Below are 23402 nucleotides of genomic sequence, written 5' to 3'. Positions count from 1 at the left end.
TTTGGTATTTTAGTTAAAAGAAGCCCTCTTGAACTGCTCAGTCAGACATCACTTGAGCCTTATGTTTGATGAAAATTCAAGTTTTCTCCAGATGTTAAAATTCTATGTATTTAGAGTGTAATTGATGCTGAAGTTTTTCAAGCTGGGCTTATTCTACAGAGTTGAGGCATTTTGATGAAAGTTCCTGCACTTGTCATATTTAGGCTGAAGTTGTTGAAATTATTTTGTGCAGAAAATTCATGGAAGAGCTTTGCAGAAATGTAGAATTTTGCAGAAATTATTTTCAAATGTGACTGTCACAATCATTGCAGCTCTTTTTAAATCTACAGGGTACTGCTGAAGAAGGACAGAACTGTGGAAGTGTCACCATGGCTGTTGGGTGCCTTGAGCTGAGGCCCGTTGGTTCCTGGTTGTTTTGGTTAACAAGGCAGAAGTTCCACAGCAACCTTTCTTACTCACAATGAAATGCTCCAGGAGATGGAATGCTGTATTGTGAAAACCAGCAAATATGAAAACCATTTGTGAAAGGACTCTGCAGAAGGTATGACTTTTCTCTTCTATGGCTGGTTTTGCTCTCCTGAACACAGTATGATACACTGGTAATGCTCTTGCTAATTGCCAGTTGAGCAGGAAGTCTTCTTAGAAAATGGGAGGAAAGGAAAAATAGCAAAGACCAAGTATGTTTTCTTTACAAATCATGTAATCTGTTGTGAGGTAGAAGCTCATGTGAGTCCTTTAGATGGCTGACATAAAATGGTAGCATTTCTAGAAATGCTAGAGTTCTTTTTCTATTGACTTTCCCCTCTCTTTCTTTTTAACCACAATTCTTTCAAATACATTTTCTGTTAAGAGTTGACATTTCTCCTCTGCATGATTTCAGTTCCTGGTAGTTTACCGTGTGATCTCATAGCTGCAGCTGAATAAGCTTTAAAAATGTTACTTTGCCTTTAACTTAGGATTCTGTCTTTCAAAAGTTCCATTAAGTTCTAATTTAGAAGAAGAAAAACGCATGGGGGAGGAGGACTAAGCAAAAGTCTCTATAAAAACACTGTTGGAAGTTCCAAAAGGCAGCTGAGCAAGCTCCTAATTTTTATTGCTAGCGCATAGCACACATTTTTGAAGAAAGCAAATAATCAGATATTGTGCATGGGACTCAGTGAGCTGTAGAAAAGATGGCATTCTACCATGCATTGCAGGCTGTGATGCACAAAGAGCTCTCCAAGGGTGGGGGACTAGGCAAATATGGTTGGTGCCTGTGACCCTGCTGAGGAGGAGGCATGTAACCTGCTAAGGACATTTAGTTACTTCTTGTGTACAACAGCTATCTCCTAATTCCTTAACTTTAGGGTCAGGAGGCATTTATGATATTTAATAAGATCAATAATGCTTCTTTTTCTCCCTAAACCATTGATAAATGGCAATCCTTTGAAACATTGTGATGAAGAATTTTGTCATTGCTTCCATTGTTTGTAGGTATTAATCTGGGTGTTGATGATTGAATTCAAACAGACTGAATCAAAACCAGTGTTTTGGAGAGTTATTTTTAGACTGTGCAATTGCATTAATTGAGTTTTCCAAGTGGTTCTGGAGCATCTGTATGTGTAGGAATAGATATCAGTGGCCAAAGTAACTTGGAAGTAGGAGACCTTCTTAAACTAGATAAATATGCTGTGGAATTTTACAGCTCCATTGCTCATAAAAGTAGTCCCTGTTTATCTCCTTGGACTTATTGATGTTGGTACTGAAATGTGTCCAGGACTGGACCTTCAGCAGAGTAATTTTGTGTTTTCTAATGTCAAGTGTTACTCTTTTAATAGACCCTCCTCAAGAAAAGTTCTGCCGGTCTGTTCTAATATGTTTCTGGTTTGATTTTACACTTGTGATGCCAGTGTAGATTAAGTGTGTGATGCCAGGAAGATTAAGTATTGTCTTGTGAGTGAAGAGAGATTTTCCTGCTTCCCACCAATCCTGTTCTCTGAAGCACTATGGGAGGCTACCTGTTTTCATTTACATCTCTTGATCACAGAGGCAATCACCAGCTGCAGACATAGTTCAGAGAAAACATGAATGGCATCCATCTAAGACAGGAGTTAATGATTTTTTTTTCTTGCTGTCAATATTATTCTGTGCTTCAAACATAGCAACTTATGGTACTTATTAATGCTCAGTGCCTCACAGAAGGCTTTGTCTTCCATCTTGACAATTTTTGCAGATGAGCAGAACAAACCAAAGCCTTGGTTGTAGTTCTTGTCAAAACAACTCTGTATCTCTGCGTTCAGCATATTTTCAAGTTATGTAATATAACAAAACAGTAGAGAAGACAAGCATGAATCTGTACTGTGAGGAATAAGACATGGAAGTGGGAGCTAGAGATGGAAATTATTTCTGACTGTGCCATGGCTCTTGTGTAATCCTGGGCAAATCACCTGGCTCTCACACAGAATAGAGAGTTAAATTTGTAGGTGAATAGTTTTTGAAGCCTAGTAAATAATCCCATTATGCCTCTGTTTGCCATTTTGTGAAATGGAAATAAGAGTATTCCTTGTGCCGGTCAGATGATTGGAATACTCTTGTGATAGGCCTTATGGAAATGTCTATGTGCAGTCTTTAAAATGAAAAGTACTCCTTTTGGAAATAAAGAACTGCAAAATTAGTCTCTATCTACCTTAAGCTTTATGCCCACTTCTTTCTTTTATTTTTCTTTCTTTCTCTTTTCCTTTTTTTTTTTTTCCTCCTGCCTGGTTTCAGGGGCTCATTGCTGCAATGAATGGAGCTTTCTAGGGAATGCAGCTGTTCAGTCCTAGAATTAATATGCAAATGCTCTTCTCTTACTGAAGCAGGGGAGGAAGATGGAACATGGCTGTATTTTCTCTAATCAGCATACTCCCTTTTTCATTTGGAACTACAACAAAGCTGACTGTCAACTACGCAAATAATGGAATATTTCTTTCTGCAGAAATAAACATTTTCATAAGCATACATTTCTTGAAAGCTTTTACTGACCAACCCAAACAATATTTTAGTTCAATGAAAAAATATATATTTAGAACTATTCACACACAAATCTTCCATGCTTTTTCAGTAAAATAAATAGAACAAACTAAATGCACTGACAGAATGCTAATTTCAGCTGCAGAAGCGTAATACAGAACTGCAAAATGACTACCACTGGATTTTTTTGCAAAACACAAATTCACATATTGGAACTATGTGTGTTGTAGAGGACCCATTCTGCCCTCAGATTTACAGGTGGGGGGTCTCACAGAAGCACCTCAAGTCTGATTTGTATGCCTGATTCCCCACCGGACAAAGAGTGTAGAAGTTCTACTCCAGAGGAATAATGAGATTTTACAGTTTTCTCAGCACAAATGTAATTCAACAATATATGACATGGTAAAAAATTGGACTGCTGTCTTTAATTAATCCACATAAATAGAAAACATTTTAGGAATTCAGATATCCAAGGTCACCAAGTCAGCTATGCAGAGGGGATCAGTGATTCCCGAAAGTTTTAGTAGAGTGGAAGAAATGGTACAATGGCTGTTATGAAGAGGGCTTTTGATATTGCATAATATGAACATGGATTGAAAAATATGTATTCTGAAACTAGTCTGTGACAGGCCCTGTGTTCCTTTTTACTGCTGCCTAATTTAGTTTGTTCCCTTTTAGCTCAGCCAACGCATCTTTACATTTGACTGCAATTTCTTTGGACAGTTTGAGGTGACAGTAAAATAAAACTTGAGCAAGGAACACAGGACAGTGTTAAAGCTAAAAGCAAGATTCTAAATTCAGAACCAAGAACATTAAATCAATAAAGCAAGCTATTGGAAAACAATGAAAGGATTGAGGCTGGAACTGCAGGGTGGACTGACCTAAGCCAACTTAATCAATAGCTTGGCTGCTGAGTTGGGAATAAACAGAACTACTTGTAGGTGAAAAAGAAAAATGTGACAATGGAACCTTAACTTCTAAGATATATCTAAGCCAAGTAACTTCTGCATTGAAGCAGTGCAATTTGGCAGTGTCTTAAATGGCTGAATGCCTTAGTGAATGTGATCTATGAGCTGTGTCTGGAACTGGTAAAACTGAAGGACAAAAATAGTCCAATAACAGACAAGACACCCCTCAGCTGAAGGGGTAGAAACACCTGATATTTCAATCAGGCATACTGTGTATGGCATGAATCGAATTCTATTAAAGGTGGCAAAAAAGTTTTATTAGTCTTAAAATTCTTGACTTCATTTATGTCCTTTTAGAAGTCTTTTACAAAAAAAAAAAGTCAGATGGTCACATATTAGGTGATTTACTCTTTTTCCTTGTGGAAGTGCTGTAAAAAGAAATAGGTGAGACATTGTGAAGAAAGAAAAGCAAAATAAATGAAATTGAAGATGCCTTACTGTAGGACAGTAAGATAAAATCTGAAGTAACTTTCTGAGCTGCCTTTCTGTTATCATCATGATCATAATATCCCCTTTTTAATTTGCCCCCTAATTCTAACAAAGGCAATTTTTGATTCACTTTTGTGATCTGTAAGCTGCTCTTACAAGATGTGGCACTTGTGATGATTGCTGCCAGGTTTATATGATGTCTGGTTACCGCTAGATGCCTGTTAAGTATGTGCTGGGCAGTTAACTTCAGCTTTGTTGGCAGATTCATTACACTCATTTATAAGTCCATGGGATTGTGGCCTATTTACACTCCAGGTAATTTTGGCACTGGTCACTGAAATAGAGTAAGCACACAAAAATTGATGGTCCTATTATCTCTCACAGAACAGAGAGCTATTAAAAAAACCCAAAACAAGCAAACCCCACCCCAACTCTTAAATCTGTGACTCTAAGTAGCATTTCCTTGAGAACCAGGCCCAACTGTGAGTAGGAAATCTGTCCACACAAGTGGTAGTTAGAGTTCATTTTCCTTTTTTTGGCACTAAATCAAGAACTGCACAAAACTTCAGCTATCTGCAAAACCGTTAGCCAATCATGACCTTTCCCCAAACTCCCACCAGGTAGCCTCAAATGCAATCTCTAGTTTGTCTTCTGAAATTATAAAACTGCTCTTTTTCACTTGGATAGCTTTTATATATTTCATCAACCTGGATACCTAATTTAAATTAAAATTGGTGATAGTGAGTGTGATAAGGCTTTGCCAGCTAAATCTTTAATGATACAGACATGCCATTTGTAATATCACTTAATGTTTAAGATGAAGGTCAGTGAAGCCCTTGGAAAAATCTTTCTTGGGGTCTCCTCTGTCTTCTCTCACTGCCTTACCTGTTCCCAGACAACCAGTTCTCTGTGCACCCAGAGCAGCAGTTGGCACCCAAATTACCTGTTAGACACACAATTAATCCAAAACAAGTAAGTCTTTTTCTTTTCCTCTTTTTTTTTTCTTTTTTTTTTTTTTTTGAGGGAAGAAAGGGGATATGTGTGAAGTACTGGGGGAGAAAGAGGAGCACTAGCACTCAGGAGGACAAGAATGTGTTCAGCCCTTTCCCCTTCTTCACCCTTGTGGGAGTGAAACTCTTGTGCCTGATACGTAGCACAAGGCTGGGCTGGGACTGATCATTTTTTCTGATACCAAGCCAGACTAGTGGGGAGAATGTGGTGCTGCTCTCTAATATTTGAAGAAGTTGTCACTGGGATAAATTCTGCATTTTCTCAATTTCTGTGAACCTCAATAAAAATAACGATTTTAAATATGATTTTAAAACATGCTCAGAATGTGGATTTTTTTTCTATGGCATGCTAAGCATGCTTCCTCTGTGCTTGTTTCTCATTCTTCCAATGCTTTTATTTTCAAATATTTTACTGTTACATGTCAAATGCAGTCAAATAGTATTAGCCAAATTGTAGCTGAAGTTTGAAATTATACAGTTTTAGTTGGTATTTTTAACCAACTTAGCCTATATTTAATTCATGGTTGAGGCCTAGAATGTGGTATGTTTGAGAGGGATTGTCTTTCCTGAAGGCAGCAATCGTCTTCCATACTGTTTACTTCTACAGCTTCAAATCCTACACATGTCAGTGATAGGTTGTTTGCTCACACTTGGAATATCTGAAACAGATGGTAGTAAATAAGTGCCAAATTAATTTTTCCACCAAAACCTTGTATTGAATTTAGAATCTTCATCAATCTCAACAGGGAATGCAATTTGTCTTTGCTAAGTTCTGCTTCCTTAACAAGCTGTCAGCCTTTGTTTCCTGGGTTTTCTCTGAAATAAATAGCAGAATATCAAAATACTATCAGATTCTCATCTTTACCACAGCTTCCTTACCTCCATCCTTTTGTGTTATCTTTCATGTGATGATGGAAATCCTGTATTTATTCAAAAGTGCAGAGGTCCAGACAAGCATCCAAACTTAGGGATACCTGAACCTCCAAATAAATCTTCATCACTGAAAAGAACTGTCAGAATCTTCTCATCAGGCATCTGCAGTTTCTGACACCATGGGGGTTTTTATATCTTTCATTGTAATACCTTGGTGCCTCATACTTTGAGGTGAATTGGTCAATGTCTGTGTCATAAGGTGAGGGTTTTTCATCTGTGTTTGCCAGATATAAACTGGAGGGACAGTTTGTCTTGATGCTTTGCTGTTCAAAGTTTTTAAGAGAAAACCTCATGAACATCTAACTCCAACCTTTCATTGCACTGACCATGTTTTCCCAAGCCTGGTTTGTAAATTCAGGATGTCTTCTGTTGTTTGTCCTGCTTACTGCTTACAGTGGTTTGTATGGAGTTTTACACTGAAATGTTCTGGGACAACTTTTCGCATGTGCACATATCTCTGTGTGTGTGTACCTAAATATCTATAAAAATACACCTTTACATGCTTGTATACATTAATAATTCATAGCTGAATGATTTGTTGATTGGAGTTTGTCTCTCTGCTAGTTGTATTAGCAAAGTGGGGTCTCTGTGAAAAGATGCAGTGAAAGAGAGTAGTTTTATAAATCTTATAGAAACTTGTTTTCAACCCAAATACTTTGGCTCAAGCAAATTAAACTCTTTCAAGGGAAACCTAGATGATGTAATCTTTCGACAGATTTTCCTGTCCCTGTCAAAGACATGACTCAATTAAAGAGGGATCTTGGGACCACACTATACAAATGTGGGCAAATGGAATTAAAGGCTTTTGAGCAGAATGAAATATGTTATTTCACTATAGATTTGCTGTGGACATTTCCTGCCCTTTGCTTCTCTAGCCATGCAAATTACAGCATGAGAAATAGCTTCTAACCTTTTTTTATTATGTCACATTTTGCACCTGAAATTACATTGCAGAAATCCTATTCTGAACTCTGGTTTCCCAATGGAAAGCTTAGGTCATGCTAAGTTGCCTGGAGGGATGCATTTGCCTGATCAAATTTGATATATTCTATGTATCTTTCCTTGCTTCTTCCCTTCTCCTGGTACATCTATTCTACAAGCTTTAAGTCAGTAATCAACTTCAGCACCCACACAATAGAGTGATTATTATTTTACAATATGTAACGTCTTACATTTGGACCTCACTGTTCCCTTTATGTAAACATCAGATGGGAAAAGATTAAATTTGTACCTTGAGTTACACTGCACCATATATATGTAGGGAGACAGCTTTAGACTTGTGTTCCTTTGATAAATTAATGCCTGTTAAAATAGAAAAAAATCTTGTCATTGAAGCCACAAAATGTACAATTATGAATCATCAGAGGAAGTCAAATCTTTCATTTCCTTTTCTCTAGTGAAAAGAACTGTATACTGGAAAAAATCCTCTTATAAAGGAGGCAAAATAACAGTTTGGGAAAAAAATCTCAGATATTCTTTAGGGTATTTTAAAAATGCTTGAGGGTATTTTTGATTAAAAATGAAAATTAAAAAATCAGAATTGTCGCAGATTAAAAAACATGTATCTGAAACCAAAAATAGAGTCTCAAGAAAATCAGATGAAAATTTTCATGGAATTTTTAAGAACTTCTCTTTGAGATCTCATCTGTTTTAATTCAGATATTGTGGAAATTTGGTAGTGGATTCAAAAGCTGTTGAGCTGGTGTAAAGGACCCATTGTATTGTGACATACCCTGATTAATCCCTTTTCCATAGAACATCATCTTAAAAATAAACAAGATAAAATATTTTGTTATTTTCTAGTAAGAAACATGAACATGAATAGTTTCATGGTTAAAACATATACATCTCAATCTTGTACAATTTCAGAGGTTAAATATTTCATAACCTAAAGTTTCTCATTCAATGAAAAACTATAAACCAAGCATCTGGAGAGACAAATATTTTATAATAAAATGAGGTCTTTTTGATGTGTTTCTGAAATTTAATTACAATTTTACTCAAATTTGGCAAATTTGACATTTAGCTGTGGAGAAATTGTTTTGGGGTTGATTTTCTTATTGTTTTAAGATAAGCAAAATAATCTGACCATGTTATACACTTAGTGCTTTGTATTTTGCTAGCTTTTAAACCCTCATTCTATTTTGTGCTAAACAAAATTAAATGCTATTAAAAAGCTCATTGAGTGAATGAGTAGGTTTTAGAATAAAAGCCTTTTTACATTATCCACTATTCCACAGTGCCTCCTTTCCTATTTAAATTAAAATAAAAGTATTAAATTATAGAAAAAAAACCCCAACCTTGTCATCTCTTTCACTTATTTGTCTTCTTAACATGGTCTGCAAGAAAAATCTGTAACTTGCTTAATGAGGTATGCTCTTTCAGTCAGGTGAGAAAAAGTAATGTACTGGGAACTAGCCTAAATAAATCAAAACCTATCATACAGATGTTCAAAAATGATTAGAAGCCTGAAAATGCAAATAAGCATTGGCTAAATTTTTCTAAGTGCCTAAGTCAGATGCCTGACTCTCTCTAATTTAAGAGGGATTTAGCTGTCTAACCTGCCTAAGTGATTTTGAAAAATAACAAGCTGCCTATTTGCATCACTAGGTGCCTAAACACTTTTGGAAAATTTGTCCCTGAATGTTCATAATAAAGAAAAATGACACATCAAAATATGGAACTTTAGTTTCAAAGTAAGATTAGAACAGAGTTTCAGAGAAGTCCAAGCTGGTCTTACAAAAGCTTATGAGGGATGACTGTGAGTTCCTAAACTTTTGTAAGCCCCGGTCCATGAATAAACCTGCCATCTTAGCCTAGATGCCCCAAATGAATTTTGATATTGTCTGATTATGCCTAGCAGGCCAAGCTAGGTAATGATAGTAACCAAATGGTACAGTTTGAGTGCAATCCCAGATATTCAACCATTAACATGGAGTATTCCCTTTGCTATAAATTGCAGGAGTTCTGATGGTGAAACCCTTCACTGATCCTGGCAGTATCCTTTAGTGAAGTGCCTTATTTAAGAAAGTGTGTTGCATGTGAACTAGCCATGTATTGCAAAGTAGTGCCTATTGAAGTTTAATTAGTGTAAGTGGCATATCCAGTGGTTCATGTAATTAATTGCAGATTACACATTACAATATCGATGTTTTCGATAGTGGCGTGCACAAACCTGCAGTGAATAGTTAAGCATTCAGACATCAGCTGGCTAGATACAGGAGCATTACCAAAGTTGAGTGGCAGCCAATATGACAAGCATCCATTCTTTTTCTAAGTTCTGTTCAGGAAACTATATCTAGACATGTACAGGTCAAGTGGGAATATAAGTGAAATAAAATTCAGTTGAAGGAAATGCAGTTTTGGGGAAAAAATTATATTTATGCCATATTTTTGTCGTACCCTGCTCCCCAAAGTTCATATCCATCATAGAGAGGAGCACAAATACTTGTAAAAATTATTTATTTGGACATTGTTCTTTCCTTCACGGTAGCTATCAGATGCTTTTTTATTTTACATGCTTTTGAATTGCCATTTAAAATAATTTAGCCATTCATGTCTTCTTTCTTGTTCATCATATCCTATTTGAGAAAAGGGTATTTAGTGTTTTTTACTGGGAGCTTATCTCAGAAATGTGTAAAAGTAGCTAGTCTAGAATTTGATTTGTTCAAATTTGCGCTTTGTCACAGAACGGCTATTGTACAGCTTTGGGCAAGTTATTCTGTCTTGCACTTCAATTTTCATCTGTAATGTGGGGACAGCCCTGCTTTATCTCACAGGAATATGGTTGTGAATAAACACATGAGGGTTTATGTTGTGGTTAAATTCTTCATTTTGGAGATGTTAGGATAAGTTTGTTATGTGGATTTAGGTGTAAAACACACTTTGCTTATAAATGCTTGTCCATGTTTTATAGATCCATATGTCTAGAAAACTGTTTGGTAGAGTGGAAAGTAGAAGAAACTAGAAATTAACATGCACTTGGGTGTGCAACAGAGTTTCTGGCAATTTCTTGCTATTGAATAGGCATAATGCAATAATGAACTTCAGTGAGACATTCATCATACAGATGGTGCTGCTGTGTTCTATGCAGATGGCACTGATTTACTGCTATGTTCAACAAAGTAAAGGATGTTTTTCATTGTTAGAGTGGATTTACAGCTCTGGGCAGGAGTAACAAGATTCTAGACTGTCTTTCCTTCTAGCTGACTGAGTATCTTCAAAGCTGGAAACCAGGGAGAGCCTGAGGTAAATAGTCCAAGACAGTGTTTCTGTTGCACAATTCCTGACAGGTGGCCATTCCTTGTCAGGTAGTTCTGAATGTCAAAGATTCAGTATGTAGGACTGAAAAATGATGGCTCTTTAATCATGGTCACAAGAATATTTAAAGTATGATTTTAACCGTTTACTTTGTTGTGTGAGTAAGCAGTGAGGAACTGCAGATGTTAAGCGTGGTCTGGAGGGAACCAAGGCACATAAGAAGGCCCTTCACTTTGAAAAGTCAGGAATACAGCTCTGCCTCAATCTGCTTGCTGCCCATTTGGAAAGAAAAGACCAGGATAGTAGAAAGAAACTGGCTTTTCATATTGCCAAAACCAATCAGAACCCTGAGTTCTTCCCTCTTTTTTTCTCATCCCCTTTCGGGTTCCCTTTTTTCTCCATGCCAACACACATCACAAGCAGTATCCTCTTCCTTTGTAGCCATGGGCAGCCTGCCTTGGAGCCAGGACTGCCAGTCACACCCCATTGTGCCTGAATGAGTAGCAGTTGTGTCAGGAGCACAAATGTAAGGAAGGACAAGAGCACCAAACTAATTTTAACTTGTGACCTGAACAAGGGTTTGAACCAAGTCTCCTGAGACAGAAGGCCATTGCCCTTATTTTTCATCTGAAAAGCCATTTGGACTGCATATAGACAGTTCCCCTTGAGAGATGGTGTTAGATTGATGTAGTGCAGTGTGAAATGGGAGTGTAAATGTATGTGATGTTCATGGGCTGGTGAATAGAGCTGGTTTACTATGGAATGAATTGCCAGCAAAATAAACGGGCTACCACTAACCCCATCTACTGCTTTTCTTAGTTGAGGATTTGGCTCACCTCCAAATACACATTGCTTGTGACACATTCTTTGTGACACTGACATATCTGGAAAAGTTTAAATGCTAAAAACTTGTTCTCATTTCTCTTATGGATGGATATATAAGAAGAGAGAAAGCAGCTTAGAGGAGTGAGAAGAATAGAAGGTATTTATTGCTTCATTGTCACAGTGCTAAGAACTCAGTTAAAAGTCAGGAACCCTTTGTTTAATATGGATATGTTTGAAATTATCCAGCCTTTGTATTTAATAGCCAGGGAGACGTATAACTCTATTCCAGCCTTCAGTGAGAATGCAGACAAACAGCCTTTTACATTGCACTAAATATTTTTAAGGAAAAAGGGCATTTTTTTAACTTGCTGTTACTTGAAAAATGTAAGAGACTTTCAAACGAAACTGAAATGTTGGGTACCTACTATTTTCCATTATCTAGGCCACTCAGGAGGGCAGTTTTCTATACAAAGACTACATTTGATGCTTTATAGTGAAAGACTTGGCAATACAGTTAAAAGTGATCTTGTTTTTCACCTGGCTTATGGTCTGAAATGAGTGTACTACAGGCAATTTGGAGGTTAGTGGGGGACTAAAATATTTAATAATTCTTATTCTCCCTAGATATAAGAAACAGTGAGAAATAAGAAGATCCTGCAGATTCTTTTAAGTTCTTTGCATTATCTAAGAGCTAATAGTCATCTTGCAGGGGAAAAAAGGTGCCTTGTCAATTCATAGTATTTCAAAACCTCTTACTGTTATGGAGTTATGGGGTTCTTACTCTACCCAATTTATAATGATATTGCCTAAGAATGAAGATGGTTAAGCATGAAAAATTTAAAAGCAATGGCTTTAAAATTAAACTGCTGAGGTCAAGCTAGTAGTATGTCTACAACTACAGCTTTTTCAATACTTTATATGTTCTTTAGCTGTTACAAGACACAATGGGAAATATATTAAAAAACTAGATAGCAGTTAGGTAGTGGTAGTAAGTTTGGGATTATTATGGTTCCTTTATTGAAAGTTAGATTTGTTGGTCCACTATAAATCTCAAATAAGCAGATAATTGTGGGAGACAAAAGAGAAAGAAAAGAATAGATTAAGGTGTTCAAACCAAATATGATGCCAATAAAGATTAGTAGCTTTATATACATGTGTATATTTCACATGGAAAACTAAACAGAATAATGTCAATTGCCTGAGGTAGTGAGAAAGGGCGAAAAGTCCAGAGAGGATGAGGAACTGGTTTCTTGGCAGGTTGAGTTTTTAAATAATATTGAAAAGGTGTGACTAAAGAAGTAGCTTACAATAATTTTCCTGTTCTAAGTAAAAGTGGATTGAGGTATGGAAAGGAGACATTCCTTGCTCCTCATCATTGTACTCTACAGAGCTCTGCCAGGATCAAAAATAGGAACTGGCTTTCATAAAAGATATTTTGCTTACAGTGATAATATGATTAAATTTTCAGGAGGAAAAAGTTTATCGAGATTTTAAAAGATCTTGGACATTAATCCTTTGCATTCAAATATTCAAGTTTTTATTGATTTCTTAATAGTAAATCTTCATTTTTTTGCGTGTGTGTATGTGTGATTATTTGAAAGAGATTCAATATATCATAGAACCCCATATGAACCAGGAAAGTTCTGTGTTGAACAGTCATCATGTGTGGTAGGATTGGCAAGTGGCAATATCTGCAATTGTCCCATTCTGGCTTTGTAATCAGAAGCCATGCTAAAGCAAGTTACTTAACAGAGATGGCAAAGATGAAAATATCAGTGTCCTGGAAGGCTTATAAATCCTAGAATGCTCACAGCTGCTATTAGTTCTTGTTTCACATATTTTTGTTTGCTTTTAAAAAGCTTTCCTTAAAATTACTGCACTTCTCTTTCTTCATCCAGAACTCTGATTTATACCAATAGCTGCTGAATAGTAATGATTATTTCTCATTATATTAATTCCTTTGAATTCTTGTATCAGCATTTCTCAAGAACAACCTGTGGAAGAAAACAGTTTGTGTTGTGAGCTGCTTATATTTCCTTGTGTTACAGTGAATATAACCCGTCAATGCAACCCAAACCCATGTGTCTTGGAATAAATTTTTAATTCTTATGATGTGGAGGTCAGTTTTTTCCCATGTGGATTTCTTAATGTACTAGGAGAAAAGGCATTTTATTTCAGGAGATATGAGATGGTAGCTTTGGAGGTCTGAGGAGTAGCTGGACCAATAGTTTGTGATCAAAATGATTGATGCTGACTTTGATTTTTTTGATGTGAATAAAGCACATTTTCTTGGCATGTATTCCTTTTTGACCCACTTTTGAGGGAGGGAAGAGACGGAGATTGGAACATCAGCTCTATTATTTTTCATCCTATTTATTGATGTTTTTTCTTAATTTGTTTTTTGTTTTGATAATTGTAAAAAGTGAAATCACTTTTTACAGGCTAAATTCAAATGTCTTTGCAGCAACCGAGTGCAATATTTAGAGCTGAGTGTGAAATTACTGCTTTTTTGAGAGAGAGTGTGGTTTTAGGGGCACTATTTGGGTAGTCTTTCTCCTGTGTTTATTAAGAGCACTTTCAGAAATTAAAACTGAACTAATAGAGATATTTAATCTTTGTCTTGTATATTTTTTCATGTTCATGTTTTGTTTGTTCAACATGTTATTTTGTGTGATATTTGACCTAACAATGATTCTGTAAGAAATGTGATAGAAAATTCCATGTTCAGTAGCTCTTCAAGTCAGAATATGTTGTACAGGTCTGGTTTGGGAGAAGAAGCCAACCAGAAAGCTCAGTGAAAACATTAGTTTCTCTCTCCTGCCAGCTGCAACAGTCAGATCAATTTCACAAAAAAAAAGAAAACTGAGCAAACCTATTGAGTAATAGATGAGATGAAACCTTTTTCTCATGTGGTGATGTGCACATTCCTGTTTGCCATGGTCTGACCCTCTGATAGAAAGTTGCCTGTGGCTCTGAAGAGTGTGGCTTAAAGCAACAAGCAGATATTTGGTGTCTATTCCACTTTATCTGTTCATTAGCAGGGTTTTGTAGCACACAAATTGTGTGCCAGATCAAGTGTTGCTTGGGTTCTGCAGTGACTCCCAGAGAGGACTAATCTGTGACCACCAACCTCCTTTCAGTTAATAAATTAAAATCAAACTGACTTTTTATTGTTTTCGTGGTCAAAAGAATAAGTGGTTACCACTGTTAGTAACTCAGCTCTGCAATTTTATGAGGTGTGTGAATGAAGGTGAATTACAGCCTTGGCCTTTCAAAGAACAAGCCCCAGAGCAACCTTGACCAATGTGGTGCAGACATTACATTACACATAACCAGGGCACTGCCGGCGATTTCTTACTGATCTGCTCTCAGTTATTTTCCACAGTGCAACATGTGCAAGAAACGTTGACTTAACCTCGAGCTGATTTTCTTTCTGAGGGCTCAGGGATCTAGGAAAATTGTGGTTAGCATTTTAAAAAGTTTTTTTCTGAACTACTTCATTTGTTCTAAATGTTGATGTCACAGAGCAGATTTTTTTTTTTTTAATCGGTGTGTTTATTCATCAGGGTTACTGGCAGAAGCCAGGTTAGGAGTGCTGGGTTTTTGCCAGCCCCCTTGCCAGCAAGCTGCCCACCAGCTGACGGGCGACCTGACAGGCGTCCTGGCTTTCCAGGGACTGTCCTGCAGACTGCTGGGCACAGAGGCTCCCCAGCTGCCCACTTGATTGCTTGCCAGGCTTCCTAAGCCGAGTCTCTGCAGGTGCAAATCCTGCTGTTCCATCAAGAAAATAATTTGTTTCTATAAGCAAAGCACTGCAGCCCCAGGCAATTAGTAAGGCACTAAGTTTGGCAACAGGGAGTGAAAATCTGACAAAACATGGATTCCTAGGGGCTTGTGGTCTTAGTTCCTAATAGAAAACCAATTTGGGTGACTTGAAACTTGTGTACTGGGAAAGGAAGGAAAAGTCTTAGAAATAGAAAAGTCTATCCATTTGATGAAATGGTTATATGGAAAAAGAACTTCAGCTTTGTTCTTAGGTAAAAAAGTTCAGTTTTCACCTTTGCTTCAATGATTTTAAAGATATTTTAGGAAGTTTCTGACATCTTTATATTCATATTTTAGGGAGTTCTCAGCTGTGCAGGCCTGAGTTTGCTTTGGAGGTCAGTTCTAAGCTCAGTCATATTTCATGGAGTTTTCAGGCTTTTCTGTACTGGAAAGTCAAAACTACATGGTGCAAAGGAACCATTAGAAACAAATGTTATATATTTTCATTCTTCCCCACCTGCCAGGATGTTTCCTTGATGGCTGCAGCCAAGAAAAGCACTACAGATGAAGATCAGATTAAAATAGATTGATTTAGAGTCTGCAGCATACTGCCTTTGGGGAGATTTCTCTCTATAAAAAAGATTTATGTGTGTTCTTATGTATCTGTATGTTTTATACATACACATGACATAGAGTGCAACAGGATGCAGAAAGAGATAAATCAGATAGGTCTGCAACTGTGGAGGGATATCTGGATTTAGAAGAGGGGCTCCAAGAAGGCCTGCAGACTTGCGGTGTGTGTAGTTATTTTATTGATGGGTCTGGTTTTTGTTTTCAAAATGCTTCAGCCTTATCTTCTTTACGTATTAGTAATTTGAAAAACGCAGGGCACTGAGCTTGCATGTTATGGAAGTTAGAATCTGAACGTATGTGTGCCAGAGTGAAGGACGTTCTGGCAGCCCAGCATATGGAATTCAATTTCTGCACTGTCAGGAGAGCAGAACTGTGGATGTACACATGAAAGGCAAGTCTGGTAAAGTCTTTTTCATATAATTACTGTTTTCAAAATGTGAAGCAAATTATCTCATACAAGACACTGTTTGATAGTGATATGCATTTTACTCAGTGAACTTCCTTGAAATTCTGCATTTCCTTCATGGCGTTCTAATACAGAGACCCAACACAGGGTTTTAAGATTGTCTCCAGCCCCTTACCTTTTCATTTGGAGCTTGAGACTCTAGTTCTGTGTTCTTTGATGCTGGACCTACAACATGCTGAATTTGTCACAGAAATTTGACTTCAGCCTGGCAAGTCAGAAAGATTGAATTTCTTTTGAATTAACCAAAATGTTGGCTAGATGCTGTCTACCTTGAGAGATGAGCTCACAATACAAACTTTCAAAACCTTGAAAACCTGTTAAACCAACAGAACAAGTTTGTGTAAGTGATTAATTCATGCGTTGGATCAACACTTAAGTCTGCTTTACAGAGTTGGCTTTAATTAGTAATCCTTTATGGCATTTTCTATTGAAGCTACAATATAGTGCCAATCATACTAAAGGACTGCTGAAGTAAGACCTTTCCATCTAGAAGGGTTATATACTACAGATAGTAGTTAATTAACTCTATTCATTTTGTGCCATAAGCCTCTTTGAATTTTGCCAGACCATTCAAACAGACAAAATCACATCCACTGCAATAAAAATATCATCTACAAACACATGTTGTCAAATGGAGAGTCTGAAACAAAGAATGAGAAAGAAAGGTGATAAATACAGAGGCAATGTGAATTCAAGGTAAATCTCTTGGTACCGATAAAGGGTAAAAATCAGTGTGAAGCTATGTACTGTTGTTAAAATCTTGAACAGAGGCTCTTGCCCTTGCTGTCACTTTCCGAATTACAGCTTCGTCCCTAAGTTCTTTTGTGTCTGTCTTCTAAAAATGTGGTAACAGAGGAGGAGAAAAGCACAGTTCATCATCTTCTCTGCCTCTGATTTTTTTTGCCACGTAGTACATGTAGTAGCTGTCATTATACAGCCATGCTGTTGAACTGATAGTCCCAGTTCCATCTGTATTTTCATCCAGTAGTTGGATTTTGGACATTATAGTAACCTGGGGCAACAAGCTCCTGGCTGATACTGCAGACTTCCTTCCTGTGGGCCACCAAAAAGAAAACAGGTAGCACAAGTTTTTGCACAGCTCAAAAGAAAGATCTGCTGCCTTTCGGTTGAAAGGGTTTATGACCTCATATTCATGTCTGGATCATGCATCTTTTCGCTAATCTAATTTTTGATTCATTGATGCAGGTTGAGAAAATGCCCTGTAGTAGTGGCCTCTTTCTTGACTTCACAACTTTTTTGTCTAAACAATATAGTGGTACCTCAGCACTCACCCTGCACTGCTAGGTAGGGCTGGGTAAAATATATAAATTATGTGCATCTTTGTACAGTTTAGACTACTGCTGATCTAAGAGTTCTTCCTGCATAAAGCAGGTTAAATAAAGCAGGAAGACACCAGTAAATAGCTGACCTCCAATTATCCTGTACATAAAGAACATTTGAAGGTTTGAACTGCTTCAAATGAAAGTTGTTTTCAGCCTTTCAGTGTAGGGTTAGTATAGGAAAACTATTTCCATTATTGCAGTGCTGAGAAGCAGCTTGTAGCAGACAGCCAGACATAACTCATACTGTATGGAACTTTAAATACTATTTAGAAAAAAAAAGAGGCCTTTTTGTCTGTTTTTAGACACAGCTTTGAGCTTTCTGGCTTAAATACTCCCAACATTTCCTTTTTTTTTTTTTTTTAAATTCAGCTACATATTGTTGAAATAGCAGGGCATAAACAATCAGATGAAGACAATCTAATGATCCTTCCAATGTAGAATCAGTCAGGTTTAGCCTAAAACCCCCAAGGTTTTTATTTTGCCTCTTTTTAATCTGCATATTGATGCTGCCTTTCTCGCTGCACTTTTTATTAATATGAAAATCACAGAGTCACAGGATGGGTCAGATAGGAAGGGACCACAGCGGGTCATCTGGTCAACCTCCCTGTTTAAGTGGAGTCATTCCAGAGCCTCTTCCTATAGATTTAGGTTGTGGCACATATTGAATGTCTTCAGTTCTGCTGTTGTGTGTTAAATAACAAAACTACGCTTTTAAGACATGGGGGTCCATGTACTACTGTTATATACTAAGAGCTTGACATCCAGCTAAATTCTAATGAATAGCTGCTGAGTATGATAGAGCTTTGGAAAGGAAGGGCATTATGCATATGACAGCATTATTTAAAGATGTTGCACAGGATTGCTTTACCCAGTCTACAATAAGACAGAAATTTCCTGACATTCTCCTTAGCCAACAAACAGGATGATAATAAAGAGCAGCTGCTGAAATAGCTGTGTTTTGAGGCCCTGATTTGATATTGCAAAACCTTTTATTGCCAGCAGTGATATGAGCAGCACATACATGAAATTAAGTTGCAGATTTCTGCTTGTGTTGGTGACAGTTACTGGGTGGTGGAAGAATTTGTACACTGGACATATTGGTCTAGAGTAGACCAAATGAGTCCTACAAAGTCATTTCCAAAGAAGCAGAATTGGGCTGTGGAGACAATTAAAAATTAGGTGTTATGGCGTATTTATAGACCTGCCATTATTTTACCATGACATGCCAAATAATGATGCCAGTTTTTATGCCGGTATTGCTGGCCATCCTGTAGGTTTGGACTGCTGTAAGTCAAGGTGGCACTTGGCCTGTAGACTACATGGAGAGAGGACACTATTGCTGTATCTACCCTTAACACAGAAATGAAAATTATTTTGACATACTTTACAGAAGTGCACAAGAGTCAGACATGTCCACTACCAAGAGGATTGTCCTACAGACCTTGTGTGGTGTTATTTGTTCCTGTGTTCATTTATCAGTTTTGGAATTATTTCCACTTTAGTGATATCTTTCCTGGCTTGCTAGACCTGACCATAAGGGCTTACTTGAGTTTTGGCTGAGGTATGTTAACATCTGTTCCTTTTATTTTGATGTATTAAAGAAAGAGAAATACAAGAAGCATTTGAAAAAGAAAAACCAACCTTACAACTATTGAGATCTGCTTCTGAGAACAATTTGAGTCTGTCCAAAAGTTATAAATATAGGTTAGGAATACTTTCCTGGCCATGTAAGAATTTTGTTGTGTTCCTGTACAAAATGGCAAGGTCAAAAAGCTTATTCTGGAGTAGGATACAAGACAAGAGCAAGTGAATTTCTTCTGTGTTTACTGTGATTCATTCAAAAAGGTTAAGTTTTACTTGCATAGTTTTGGCAAGAATATAGGAGCTGCAGCAAGAATATTTCTCCTTTGCTCATTTGCTAACACCAATAATGAGCAAATCCCATATGAAAATAGAAAAAAATGTGTGGGAATCCTAGTTTTTTCACTATAAGCATTTTTTTTTAAATAGTGAGAAATTATTGCCATGCACTAAAACTTTGAAAGCTTGGTTTCAAACACCTGACAAGCTATTTTTTTCTTTTAGACTCTTGAATTTAAAGAGCTCACTTTAAAAATTTGCTGATGTTACTTTAGAACATATTTATTCCAGCTTCACTGGGCTGCAGGTTGCCTCCAGGAGCTCAGGAATGTGAGTCAGAAATACTGCTGTGCAGTTCTAAAGTCTTTAGGATAAGAGGTATAAACCACATGGAAGAACTAGGAAGACCACTGTTTTTCATATCTCAGATGTTATATGCAATTTTAATACTTTTTTTTTCTTATTTGCAACATTAGCAACAGAAAAGTGAATATTCTTTAATAAACCATGTTGGTCTATAGTTCCAGGAATTTCTGTCAGCTGATACCCTTTAACTCCTTGTTCCTTGCAGATGGGAGTGAATAATTGCATTTGCTGAGAGGTAGGTAGGCAGTACCACACAGGGAGGAGAATGCTCTAAGAAGCAACAGAGAAGTCTCAGCCTGCCCATTTCTCTTCTTCTGAAGACCTTGGGGCAATAGCTCTGCATTCCAGTCACCATAGCTAAACCAAACTTGCAGCTGCATTTTGTTTTCATTGGCTGAAAGAGGCCACCTCTGAGGGTCCTGATCTCAGTTCTAAAGAATTGTTCTGCTTTGGAGGCCATGTAGGCCTCCAGGAATTGTGGATTATTTCAACAGGTAAATGAGAACTGACCAGAGTGTGTTACTGCAAAGCCTATTTGAGTTTGTATATGCCCAAACCTTTGGAGGTCTGGAGGCCCTACAGAGTTGCAGCACTCCCAGGATGCTGTTAGGATGCCCTGCATTTGGGTTTTTCCATGCTATCCCGAGAATTGTCTTTCTTCCCAAAGTGAACTTCATGTTAGTGGGACATCTTAGAGCTTTGGGGTTATTTGGAAGTAATGTTTCTGCAATTCAGTGCTAATGCTGCCTTTGAAAGAATAGTGTTGCCTTTCTAAAGTGAGTATTAAAATATCTTAAAATGTGAGTGAGTATCTTTCCTTGTCTGTCCAGAAGAGAAGTATCCTTGATGCTAATATGAAGTCCTTTAACAATTGTGTGCCTGTAAAGTGTACACTTGTGTGTTTATTAATCTGCCTGATAATGATGGGCAGTAGCACGTCATTCACAAATAAAATGACATAAAAAAGCAAACCCAGAATTAGCTTCAGAAGCTTTGACAGAACAATTGTTATTGCCAGAAAGACAATTGGAATGTGAATGTTGTCAGCCTGCAAACAAAAATTAGCTTAATTCTTGCTACATAGAATGTACTTAGACCCTGAGAAAGTGAAGAAAAATACTTTATGTATTTAAGAAAAGAACCCAAACCTTTAGACTCAATGTTTTGTATAAAGCAGTAAGAAGCCCAAATGTGCAGCAAAGCATGGAGACTGATGATATGTCTGAAATGTCTAGTTGCAAATTCTCCTGCAAGTCATCGGTAAGGTTTATTAAGGAAATTAGAGGCTTTTAACTTATTCTTGAATGTCTTTTAATATGTTTTCAATGTCAAAATTATAGCACCATAGGTTACACTTCCTAGCTGAAAATCAGTGTCCTTTTTTATGTATTGAACTGCTTGTGCTGGATTACTAAAGCATGTTCTTCCAAGGGAACTTCAATATTATGCACAAAACTCATTACAAATCTTTGTTTCCTTTCATTATTTTGTAACTGGAGAAGTGGCCCAGATCACAACTCAGATACAAGGATGTTCCTAGGCAAGTTCTGCTCAAAACCTAAGTACAGCCAAATAAAAGGATAGGCATTTTCCTCCAAGTCAAAAGATACCTGAGGCTCACCCTGAGGCTGGACCACAAGCCGTGCAGACTCTCTGTGTGGCTGGACATGGAGCAGTTCTGGACTCCTTAGCGATGGTATTTCCCTTGGTGTCTTGTGTCTTCATTTCAAAGCCTTCAGTAATTCAAATATTGAATGCTAGGGTGGTAGCATTCCCCCCTTCTCAGCCTCCAGAAGCAATTGACTTCTTGGTGTCCTTGGAGGCTTGGAGAAATAAAACTATGCTTTTGGCACAAAGGACTTGAAGTGTCCCTCAAACAGCCAGAAGAGAGGACTCAGCAAGTTTGCTCTGTTGTTTGGATAGTTATATGCATTTATTTAGGTTATAAACTTATCCGGTGATAATGCTTTAAAATAGGGTTGCAAAGACACATGTTACTTAATGATATGCCAAATTTAACACTACCTAGTGGTGAAAAACATGCTTCCCAGGGTTGTGCAAGGAGAAAAACCACAAGTAGTTGTGCATAACTTAGTTTTCCAGTGGAAGTTCAGGTCGTGCCTCTTACATATGGGGCATTGATTTTGAAAAGGGACAGCTAGCACCTGCTTGAGGTACTTAAGCTGACTAGGAAAACCTGTGGAAACCAAATGTCTTCACCCAGATGTTGCTAGTATTCATGTTGCTGTCTGTGCTAGATGTTTTAAATGGCTGTGGCTTGCTTATCGTTATGTATTATAGCTGCACTTTTTTCTTAAAAAATTAGTTTGATTTTAGAATAATCCATATGCAGCTGTCTCCAGCAAAATTTTCATTTAACCAAATGTTTCTACTTCCTACTATAAATATCAAAGCAAGCATTTTGCTCAGCTTTGGAATTTTTTCAGATGTGAAGTATGTGTTCTGGTTAATGTGACTTATGCCTTGAATTAGTGTCATATTCCATTACCTGGAAGCGTTGGCATGGAGAAAGCTTGCACTGGTTTGCTGTGTTCTCTACATCTTCCTCACTTCTCTTCAGGAAATATGTTTTTATTGATGATGGTGGAGACAAGAAAGTGAAAAAATCCCAATAAACGACCACCTTTAGGATCTACAAGTGCTTCTACTCTCTCATCTCCCTTCACCTGTTATGTATAATAGTTCTTACTTTCCCCATGTTCTACTCCCTGTGTTCACTTTGTCTACAAATCTAAAGTTAGAGGAATAAACACCGTGATATGCAGAGAAATACATTACACAGAGTGGTTTCCCTTGTGGAGAATAATCAGATGGGCTGGTGGGAGCTAGCAGAGTTGACCCTGATAGCACTTTGCCATCCATCATATCCTTGAACAAGTGGTTAGACTTCTCTGAGCTTGTAAGACCTGGGAAGCAATGCCACAGGACTTGATGTTTTCAGTGTCTTATTAGGAACAACAAATAGAATGAATTCTGAACTGAGCTGTTGCTGACTTGACCAAAGTCAATAGTATTTGCTCAGTTACATGTGCATTTTTACCAGTTGCACAGATGTCATTCACTCAAGCACTAGTCTAATTTGCATTCTCAGGGCAGAGTCCAAGAGCTAAATCAATGTGTGAGACTGAAATACTCCCTTTCTGCTTGTGATTGTTACTCCAAGCCAACATTAGACCTACAGATGAGGCACAAAAGACAGATCTCTGGTATTAATGCATTGAGAAGTTGTCTTTTAATAGGCCTGTTGGTGCAGATCTTATTTTCTTTCTTAAAATAATTCAAATCAACTGTACTTCTTTGAGGCCAATAATTATCTGAAAATCATTCTGCAGTAGCATGCACATAACTTATTTGGTATGTCATAGAAAGAAGCTGGCAGGCAAGATTCAGTGGAGTCTGCCAAAATATTGGTTTGGTGATGTTAATATGTAAAATTTTCTAGCATGAAAAATGAAGTGAAGAATGATTGTGGTGAACAATGATCTCCTCATTACCTCAAAAATGGTTATTTAATCTGTTTCTCATCACAGTA

The 23402-nt window shown here is 37.3% G+C and overlaps 1 long non-coding RNA gene across 3 annotated transcripts in view; it reads left to right on the top strand.

Moving 5' to 3' along the window:
• Positions 1-335: 335 nt before the first annotated feature.
• Positions 336-23402, top strand: part of LOC113460887 (uncharacterized) — a 280279-nt gene continuing 257212 nt past the window's right edge. For all 3 annotated transcript variants that reach the window (XR_003382763.2, XR_012581000.1, XR_012581001.1), the window contains exon 1: positions 336-541. This is a non-coding gene — a long non-coding RNA (uncharacterized LOC113460887). The remainder of the gene's footprint in view (positions 542-23402) is intronic.

This window comes from Zonotrichia albicollis, chromosome 7 (assembly GCF_047830755.1).
Source record: "Zonotrichia albicollis isolate bZonAlb1 chromosome 7, bZonAlb1.hap1, whole genome shotgun sequence".
Classification (NCBI taxonomy): domain Eukaryota; kingdom Metazoa; phylum Chordata; class Aves; order Passeriformes; family Passerellidae; genus Zonotrichia; species Zonotrichia albicollis.
This window is presented reverse-complemented; position numbering and strand designations above follow the sequence as displayed.